This window comes from Otolemur garnettii, unplaced genomic scaffold, assembly GCF_000181295.1.
Source record: "Otolemur garnettii isolate 467f Iridium unplaced genomic scaffold, OtoGar3 scaffold00021, whole genome shotgun sequence".
NCBI classification, from domain to species: Eukaryota; Metazoa; Chordata; class Mammalia; order Primates; family Galagidae; genus Otolemur; species Otolemur garnettii.
Genome location: NW_003852416.1, coordinates 11,500,710 through 11,510,640, shown reverse-complemented (window position 1 = coordinate 11,510,640; position 9,931 = coordinate 11,500,710). Strand labels below are relative to the sequence as shown.

Here is a 9,931-nt window from a genome sequence, read left to right as displayed (position 1 = left end):
CCGCCGCCGCTGCCTCTGGTCTGAGGCTGCAGTGGGTTTCTGTGCAGCACTGCAGAATCCACACCTAGAGAACAGAAGACACAGGCACGCACGTCTACTACCCTGGTCACAAGGAAGCTTTGGATTTTCAGCGGGTAAGCAGATCTTTTATCCATTTTGCCCAGAAACTGTGGGAAAGGGAATAATCATGGAAAAGATTCTTCATCAGACGTGCTTAAAATGGATTATGTTAATTTGTCTTCATTTGGTGGTGGTGGTGAGGTCTAGATTTGTGACTGGCAAATGCCTTGTGTAGTGGAGACTATATTCTGATATGTGCCTTTAGCATACTTTTTTTTGCTCTTCGTAAAAAAGGCTAACCTTGATGCATGCAAAGCTTTTCAATTTTTTTTTGCTTTTTAAATGCAAGAAAATATCCAGCCACTCCCAATATCTCTCTCAAATACTGCAGATATTTTCAAATGCCAAATGAAACGTTAGGCTGAGTATTTTCTAAATATTGTTTTCTCCCCAAAGCTAGGAAGCCTTCCTCACCTTCCCCATGGTTCTTTAGGAGTCTTTAAAAATAAGAAGGCATGGTTGCATTTCGAGCAAATGGGAGATGGTGGTAGACTAAAATTTCTACAGCCTTAGTCCAGTGGAGAAAGAAAACGAGAATAAATGAATCACAGTTAGTGCCAAGACAAGATTCATTTTCCACACTTCATATGTGGGAAGAGGAAACTACATTTTAATTAGCACATTTTTAGGGAAGAGGGAGGGGACGCAGAGGAGGGGGATGGTGAGAGGTATTTGAGGGGGAAGAGTCTGCAGATGAGGAAGGAAATGAAATGGACTGTCGCCAGTGCCTTGGAAACGAGGGGAGATAAGGGTGGGGGGAAGAAGTTTGTTCTGCGTGTTAGGGTGGGGTTGACACAAGGGACATGAATCACTGGAATGGCGCTCCCAGGGGTGTGCTTTCGGGTGTACTCGTGCTCGTGGAGGACATGTGTGCCGGAGGGATGTGCAAGTCGTGGGTGGCAGAGAAAAGTGTGCGCTGCTGGGAGGTCTATTTTGAGAATAGGTTGGGATGAGAAACATGTCTGGGCGATGGGGGTGGGCAGCCCAGTGTCACCTGTGGATGGATTCACAGTCCTGCGATTGCATGTTGCAAAGTTTGCCCGGCCCCGGATTCATTTTGAAGGCTGCTGGAAGTGCCTCGACTTTTCGCCTAAAAGAGGTCAGGTCTCAAAAGGCTAAGAGGCCGGGGGCCAAAGTGGTAATGAAGACCGCAGACGGTCCAAATGGAGCAGAATGCAGAGTCCTTGCCCAGCCCCTCGGTAGAGGTGAGTGGGCGGAGGAGGCGCCCCCCAAAGCCACAGTATCGAGAGGAAAATCCAGGCCCTACTGTGGGGGGCGTGCAGAGGTGGAACCTTACAGTGGCCTCCCTCTGAAGACCCAGCCGCCACTGTGGGCGGCCGAGGCCGAGTCTGAACGCTGCAGCTCAGTCTCAGGAGCGTGGGGGTACTTGTTTAAGGCGGGAGACACTTCCGAGGCCCCCCTCCTCCCCATCGCGGTCGGGTTTCCATCGGGGTCGTTTCCCAGTCTGGCCCTCAGGGGACGCCGCGGATTCTAGCTGCATAGCCATAGGAGGACGTTGAAAAGCTGCCAAGCACCCGCCCCGAACCAGGCCCTCCCGATTTGCCGGCCTGTAGGGCCCCCGAGCCGCCGCTTAGCGCAGTCCTAGATTGAAGGCAGCGAGGGGGTGGCAGGAGGAGGGGCCAAGGCACGCTAGGGGCCTAAGGGGCGGGGCCAGAGAGTGCTAGGGGATACGAGGGGAGGGGCCTGGGAAGGCGGGGCCGGAACGCTCCTCGGCCCAAGGGGCGGGGCCTGGGGCGTCGAGGGCTACGAGGGGCGGGCTTGTGGGGGCGTGGCCAGGGTGCTTGGGGGCCTGGGGACGGGGCCTTAGGGGGCGGGGCTAGGGAACGCTCGTGGGGCGCTCGGCTAGTCCCGCCAGAGCGCCAGCCGCCGGGTCGTAACGGTCGTCTGGGTGAGGGGCGGGAGGGAAAGAAGAGGGGTTTAAAATACATTTTTTAAAACAGCGAGCAAGAGCAAGCGGCATCGGCGACCCAGGTGTCGCCGCTTCCTGCTACACAGGGCTCGGCGTCCAGGTCCCTCCCTTCTCACGCCCCCTCCTCTTCCCCTGCCCTCCCCTCTGGAGCCCTGCGGCGCTTAAGAGGCGGCGGCGGCGTTCGGGCGGCCGCTGCGGCCCCGGCGGCTGCGGAGAAGGAGGGAGGGAAGCACAAAGCCGGCTGCACGCTGCAAGGTAATCCGGCGGGGAGAGGAGGCGCCTTCAGTCCGCCCTACCTCCGGGCCAGGCCTGGGGGGCTGGCTGCTGGGACTCTGGCAGGGGGTCGCGCGGAGTGGAGAGTGCGTTGGCTGGCAGGGCCGAGGGTACTTCCTATTGGCTGTCTCCGCGGCCTCAGGTGAACCCCCTCTCCCTGGCGGGAGGGTACCGTACCTGTGGGGGTGGGTCTTGGGGGCCCGCGGTGCTGTCTCCGGGTGTTGGGGAGAGGGCCCGACGCTCCCAGGCGTCCTCTGGTTATTCCTGGGAGGGGAAGGAGTTGTAAAAATCAAATGCTACTTAAGGCTTAGGTGACCGGGGACCTTAGGACCTGGAGGTGCGCTCCAGGAAGGGTAGGACGTTCCCGCGCTTGCAAAAGGTGGAGGAAAGGGAGTGTTGGTTTATTTAGTTTTTCTCCTCAGTTAAAAAACTTCTGTTACAAGTTGAAAGTGTTCAGCCACCTTTAATCTCCATTTCTCCAGCACACACAAACACACCATCTCTGCACGGTAGGTTGCTCTTCCCGCTGGGGTGACAAGCAGAGTTGGCAGTAGGTCTGGTTTGCTAGTGTTTGGGGCACGTCCAGCCTCTTTGGAGGTATGCTGTTATAGCTGAGGCAAGACCACAGACAGGTAGAATAAACTGGGCCTCTTTTAAAATAGCAAGAATGGCCTCGGGTGAACTTTTTGTGTTGCAGAGATTTAATTGCAAGTAGGTGCCCGTTTAAAATGGGAGCGTAAGGAAAACCACTAATTTCCTTGGCACATGTGCTGGTGAAATTAACCTGCTAGAATGTTGTGGAATTTAAGTCAACCAAGAGGCTTTGAGGGAGGATTATATGCAAGATTGGTGGAAGAATTGATAAGATTGTGGGGATGGAACTAGCTACGTAAACGTATGCGTGTTTACTTAAATTACGCGACATTTTAGATTTAGCAGCCTAAAAGGTTGCTTTTTTTGAAGTGAATTCCATCTACTTGTTGCTGGTTATGCATCCCAATTTTGGTTTTAGAAGACCTCTACTGAGAGTGTTGTTTAAGAGGATAAAGAGCCCAGTGTGGTTTCTCATTTTAAACGAAGATACTTGATTATCAAAAGAATTTGTATTAAGGGAGTAACCCTTTGTAGGGTTAAATTATTTTGGAGCATTTGTAGAAAGTATTTATCTGTGTTTCTATTGATTGTGCTTGCGCTGTAACTCATTTTCTTTTGCCTAAATGGAGCAGGTTAACTTTACCCAAGGAGAGAACCAGCAAAAAACACCAAGGCCACTTCAGCTACATTTAATTCATCTTTCTTAGAGTTCAGTCTACACCAACTCTTAAAATTGACCAAAAATGCTGGCATGTAGGTAATAGTTGTTTTTAAAGAAAAAACAGTGGTGTATCTATTTTAAATGTTAGACATAATTTAAGGAGTTCTTGAGGTAGTTGGTTAGGAGACATTCAGTATGTTGCAGCTTTTTACATATATGATCTGGGAATGTTTGGTATACATTTGACATATGACTGGTGATCATATGACTTCTGGAAAATATTAATTTTTGTATGATAGAAATTATATTTACAAAGTATAAGTTTTAACCATTGACTGAAAATGAGAAAATTGATATTATACTCTTTGCTATTTACAACTTCTTTTTCAGTGTTATGCTGGAATGGATAGGCCCTCTGCTCAATGATGTTTAAAGTATGGATTTGGTGTCTATAAAACCAGAATGTCTTTTGAGACTAAGGGACATAATAGCCACAGCCCACCTTCTATATACGATCTACAACCTAGATGCAGGGTGGTGTCCAACTTCTGAGATTGGTGAGGCTTCCTGAAGTAGGCCTATCATGTCTGAGTGCTTTTGTCACATGTAAGCCTACATACGGTTAGCTGGTTAATCTCCGTCTCAACGCAGTTGGTTAACGCAGTTGGTTAGCATACATATATGCATGTCATCAGGGTTTAAGGAGCATTTCTGTTGAAGGAAGAAATCATGTAAAAGCAAAGAAACTCAACTCTGAACAAACTGTAAAATGTTCTGGAACAATCATAATAGAACTTCAGCTTAACCAAATTGTTGCATGTAATGTGCTTAAAATAGGGTCTATACTCTAAGTGATGTATGTGTTTATCATTATCAATATATAAAATGACAGACATATTTGAAGGCTGTCATAGCATGCTTCCCAGCCTGTGCAGAGTCAGCAAATATTTGTAATGACCAGTATTTATTTGCTTTACCTCTGTGCCAGGCACTATGCTAAGAATTTTATGTGATTTAATTTTCTTCTCCTCCCACTAACCCAGTGCCTGAACTGAGATGCAGAGGTTAAGGTGTACTCCTGTTAGATGGCACAGGCTGGTTCTGGATCCATAAGTCTGTCTTAAGAGTGAGCCCGTATAACCACTGTTACCTTCTGCTATGTCACTCTTGGTAATGGTTGCAAATCTTTAGAGTTTTCCCAAGTTAAGTTTGTGCTAAATACTACCTGAGTTTTGCTTCCTAAAATTAACCATAAATAAGAAGATGGAACTTGTGCCTTTTTCACTCAAGGAACTGTCTGTTGCTGCTTCACCATGGTAGTTGATATGTCAAGCAAATTGATTATAACCTGAACTAGCTCTTTTAAGTAATGTTCAGAATTACTGTAGATGGCTAATATATCCTTGTTGACAATTTAGTGAAAAGTAATGGTAAGAAAGAAATGTTAAAAACCAACACACATTAAATTAAGAACATACAAGCCTTATTGAAAACATAGGTTACTAATCTGTTTCTCACACTAAATTAACAATTTGGGGCTGCATTTAATATTCAATGATGTTTCAGATTCCTTTGGAGATATTTAATGTGGAGAGTTTGAATAGAAAAAACTTTGCATGTCAATTAACAGTGTTACACTTTTATTTTTTATTTATTTTTAAATAAGTAAATATTTAAATAAAATATATTGAATTAAAAGAATTTTAAAAACTATATTCTAGATATTAGTAGTTGTATGATTTGAAACATTTTCTTAGTCTGGGGATTGCCTTTTCTTTTCTTTTTTTTTTTTTTAAGTCATTCGCACATAGTATTTATTTATTTTTGAGGCAGAGTTTCAAGCTGTAGCCCTGGGTAGAGTGCTGAGAGCCACATAGCTCACAGCAACCTCAAACTCTTGGGCTCAAGTGATCCTCTTGCCTCAGTTTTTCTATTTTTAGTAGAGACAGAATCTCGCTTTTGCTCAGGTTGGTCTCGAACTTGTGAGCTCAAGCAATCCACTTGCCTCGGCCTCCCAGAGTGCTAGTGGTACTTATTTTTAAACATACTTAATTTGGAATTAGAAATTATTCAAACTCAATCTTAAATTCAAAATAAGTGCCTTCAGACTTTATTTCATGTCTTCTGTGTTACTGCTCTGTCGTTTGAACTTAGGGTCCATGCCAGAATATTTATGAGGTTGTTAAGAGGTCTTTCAGGTTCTGCCAGAGATTAAATTCTCTTGGCAAACAGCCAAGACAATTTCAAATTTTTACTGTAATGGGTTGTATATATCAAGCATCCTCTCTGAAACGTATAGGTTAGAAGTTTTTCGTTGACTCTGGCTTAAAAGAAAAAATTGTTAGCCTTTAGATGAATTATTTTTTCAATTAACAGTAGCCAATTATGGATGTGTATGTGTATTATGTAACCATACTTCTTTGGAGAGTCTCCTTTCAGATAAAGTCAAAATTTATTCCCCTAGTAGTCTAGTAATGGATATTTATTGAGTGCCAACAGCACAAGTCTTTGCTGTGAAGTTAAATCTTATTTATTTATTTTGAGATGGGGGTCCTGCTTTGTTGTCCAGGTTGGCCTCCAACTCCTGGGCTCAAGTGATGCTTCCCTCCAGCCTCCTGAGTGGCTGGGACTGCAAATGTACACCACCACACCCAGCTTATATCTTCATAATGAGGTTAGATATAACTGATCAGCATTTGCCACCTTATGTGTTATACTTACTTTTTTTTTTAAGTTAGCTTTAGTTGAAAATGATAAGATTCATTGATACGAGATGAACTTTGAAATCTTTGTTTCAATTCCCTGAAATTGGGCCGGAGGAAATTGGTATATAGGCAGTACATTAACTAGAATTTAAGATTGCTCCTTGAACAAGACTACACTTTGAACCTGGGGTTATGAAACTTAGTTTTTCTGTAGTGGGGCATAGATGATTTCCATAGGATAAAAATTTCCCACAACCAGCCAGGAGGTAAAAACACTTGTGAGAAATTTAAGGGCAATAACATAAGATCATTAAAACTAAATGTGTTTTTTTAAATTTTCATTTTAATTTTTCCTGAGACAGAGTCTCACTCTATTGCCCTGGGGTTGAGTGCCATGGCATCATCATAGCTCACAGCAACCTCAACCTCTTAGTCTCAAGCAATCCTCCCGCCACAGGTTCATGAGTAGCCAGGACTACAGGTGCCTGCCACAAGCTAGTTTTTCTATTTGTAGTGGAGATGGTCTCTTGCTAAGGCAGGTCTTGAACTCTTAAACTCAAGCAATCCACCCACCTCAGCCTCCCAAAGTGTTGGTATTACAGGTGTGAGCCACTGCACCTGGCCAATGTCTCAATAATTATGCTATATAAAGGAAACAATAAAATAATTTTAATGTTCACAGTATACATTCAGGCAGCGGTTCTCAACCTGTGGGTTGCGGCCCCTTTAACAATGAAAATACACTCGGCATTAGGAAGTTGAGAACCACTGCATGAGGGCAAGCAATAGATTAAACAGGATAAAAGTCTAATTCCAAGTAATATATACGAAATTGTTATTATTTATTTGGCTAACTCTCATGCCCCTTTAAATTCTTACAATTTCTTACCAACGAAGTGCTTTCCTTTTCAGATAGAAGGGGAAAGGACAGTGCTGGTGTGAGTGACTTGAGCCCGTTTAACTGAGTGCCCATGGCTGTTTATTGGCTACCTGCTAGAGGAGTTGGAACTCCAACAATATGCAAAGCAATCAGGTTGGAGAAATGCTGAATTTTTCAGTATCTTAGCAACTTGGTGTATGTCTTCAATTTGTCACCATCAACAGTGTTTCTGTGAATTCTTCCACAGTGGTTCAATTCATCCTGTCATCTGCAAGAATGACTAAATGCCATACCAAAAAGATGGGTTCATTCAGTATCCTCTTGGAGCTGATTATTAGGCTTACTTAGTATAACTAGAGAAGTATATTTCAGGGCTAAAGGCCTTCTTAGGGACTCTTGAGAACACTCTACTTTATATCCTTCAGAAGTTAGAGCCAGCAAATATTAGCTGCATTGTCATTTCTATTTTCATGTGTCTTACTAGTGTGTGAAACATTCTATAAGGTCAGCCTTTTAATATCTAAGGAAGTGACTGGGGAGGAGTAATGGTCAGCAAGTGCTGAAGTGGAATTGTGAATGGGCATAAGTGTCTTGGATGAGTGGAATGCTTCATTGCTCCTGAGATGAGTGGCACAGATGGGAGGTGGAAAGGGAAAAGAGATTGGCAATGAAGTTGATACATTGTTGTTGTTGTTTTTGAGACAGAGCCTCAAGCTCTCCCCCTGGGTAGAGTGCTGTGGCATCACAGCTCACAGCAACCTCCAACTCCTGGGCTCAAGTGAGTCTCCTGCCTCAGCCTCCCAAGTAGCTAGGACTACAGGCTCCCGCCACAATGCCTGGCTATTTTTTTTATTTTGGTTGCAGCCATCATTGTTGTTTGGTGGCCTGGGCTGGACTCAACCCACCACCTTAGGTATTATGTGGCTGGCACCTTAGCCACTTGAACCACAGGCACCAAGCCTATTCTTATTCTTGTTCTTTATTTACACTTCCATTTTTTGAAAAAACTTTGAAAATATGTTCCTTCTACTTTGCCTTTTTCTTACACCTTTATTGCCAGAGTTGTGTTCTGTCTCTCTTAGGGAAAGGTAGAATTTTTAAAGTGATTTCTATCTGATTGCTGAAAAGTTTGGATTTCAACTGGAGATTTCATGAAAAGGAATTTTCTTGTTTCTCTCCAGAAGTGTGAGAAACATTACTCATCACCTAAAATTGGCAGCTGTTATGTATTAGAGTAAAAACACATGTCATCAATGATTTAGAAATTCATTGCTTTAAATGCTTGTCTCTTCCTTCTTCTTCCTTTTTTTGGGGGGATTTATTGCAAAACTAGATCTGCAGTGATTTTTGTATTAGGATGTTTGATTTTTCAGTGGGTATCAGAATCATCGTCAATCAAAAATGTCGAATGTAGGGCAGTGCCTCCATATGCCAGAGGTGGTGGGTTCAAACCCAGCCCCGGCCAAAAAAAAAAAAAAAAGTCGAATGTAATAATACACCTTTGATTTGTTGTAGTGAATTTTGATAATGATAACATCATTGTTCTCTAAACACAAAGTACCCTAATAAGATATGTGACAGACAAGATCTGGTCACTAGCTACTGAAAGGCTGTTATTGCGGTTGCATTATGGAATAGGCAAGAAACATTTAATGTCAGAAGAAGAGCAGTGTATTTGTTTGACATAGTAAAGACAAGAAGTGATTATTTGGTATCACTTGAGTTAGATGATTTTATATTGTGCTTGATGTCTTAATCTACACTTTGCTGGGCTCTTTAAAGTTTCTGACTTGACCCATCAGCTTTTGATGGATGTTTCTGGAGGGATTGTGACTATCATTTAAATGCTTTGAAGAGACTCCCTGCTTTCCATCACACCTGGCTGTCACAGAACGTGCTTCTTGAAGCTGTTTAATTTGGGCTCAAAGGGAAGAGTGCCATCTACTGAATGGCCAGCATCAAGTTGAGCAGCCCCTACGTTTTGCTTACAGACCTCTCAGTTACTTCCTGGAGACACCCTCCCCAGCTTCATTTAGAGCAGTGGTTCTCAACATTCCTAATGCCGCGACCCTTTAATACAGTTCCTCATGTTGTGGTGACTCCCAACCATAAAATTATTTTCGTTGCTACTTCATAACTAATTTTGCTACCGTTATGAATCATACTGTAAAGATCTGATATCAGGATGATCTTAGGTGACCCCTGTGAAAGGGTCATTCACCCCTCAGGTTGAGAACTGCTGATTTAGAGGATTTGACAGAATCTTAGTACCAAGCAGAATTGTTGCCTGCTTAATTTTAATTATGCTTCTCAACAGGAGGCCTAAACACATGATGAAGAAGTAATTTTGCACTTGTTGGAATGCATGGGAAAGGAGAAACCTTAAGAAGTTGTTAGAACTTACCTTAAAAGCCATCTAGCAATGGTGAAATCATTACTAAGTGGTAAAGACAATTATTTTAATGAGGAGCATCTTTCAGTAGGTCTGGTTGTTGATGGCGCCTGTGAACAATAATGATGCTAATATCTGGTTGGGCTTAAAGTCATCAAACAAACCATTTCTTAACTGGAGGTAGGGTTTTAATAGTACTTACGGGCTTGGCGCCCATAGCATAGTGGTTAAGGCATCAGCCACATACACCGAGGCTGGTGGGTTCAAAACCAACCCAGGCCAGCTAAACAACAATGACCACTACAACAAAAAAATAGCCGGGCGTTGTGGCAGGTACCTGTGGTCCCAGCTACTTGGGAGGCTGAGGCAAGAGAAT

At 43.6% G+C, this 9,931-nt stretch overlaps 1 protein-coding gene across 1 annotated transcript in view; it reads left to right on the top strand.

Annotated features, from left to right (window-relative positions):
- The first annotated feature begins 6 nt into the window (after nucleotides 1–6).
- The window catches only part of ADD3 (adducin 3), a 154,788-nt gene continuing 144,863 nt past the window's right edge, over nucleotides 7–9,931 (top strand). The window contains exon 1 of the mRNA XM_023511615.1: nucleotides 7–134. The gene's annotated coding sequence lies outside the window, so the exon portion shown is untranslated. The remainder of the gene's footprint in view (nucleotides 135–9,931) is intronic.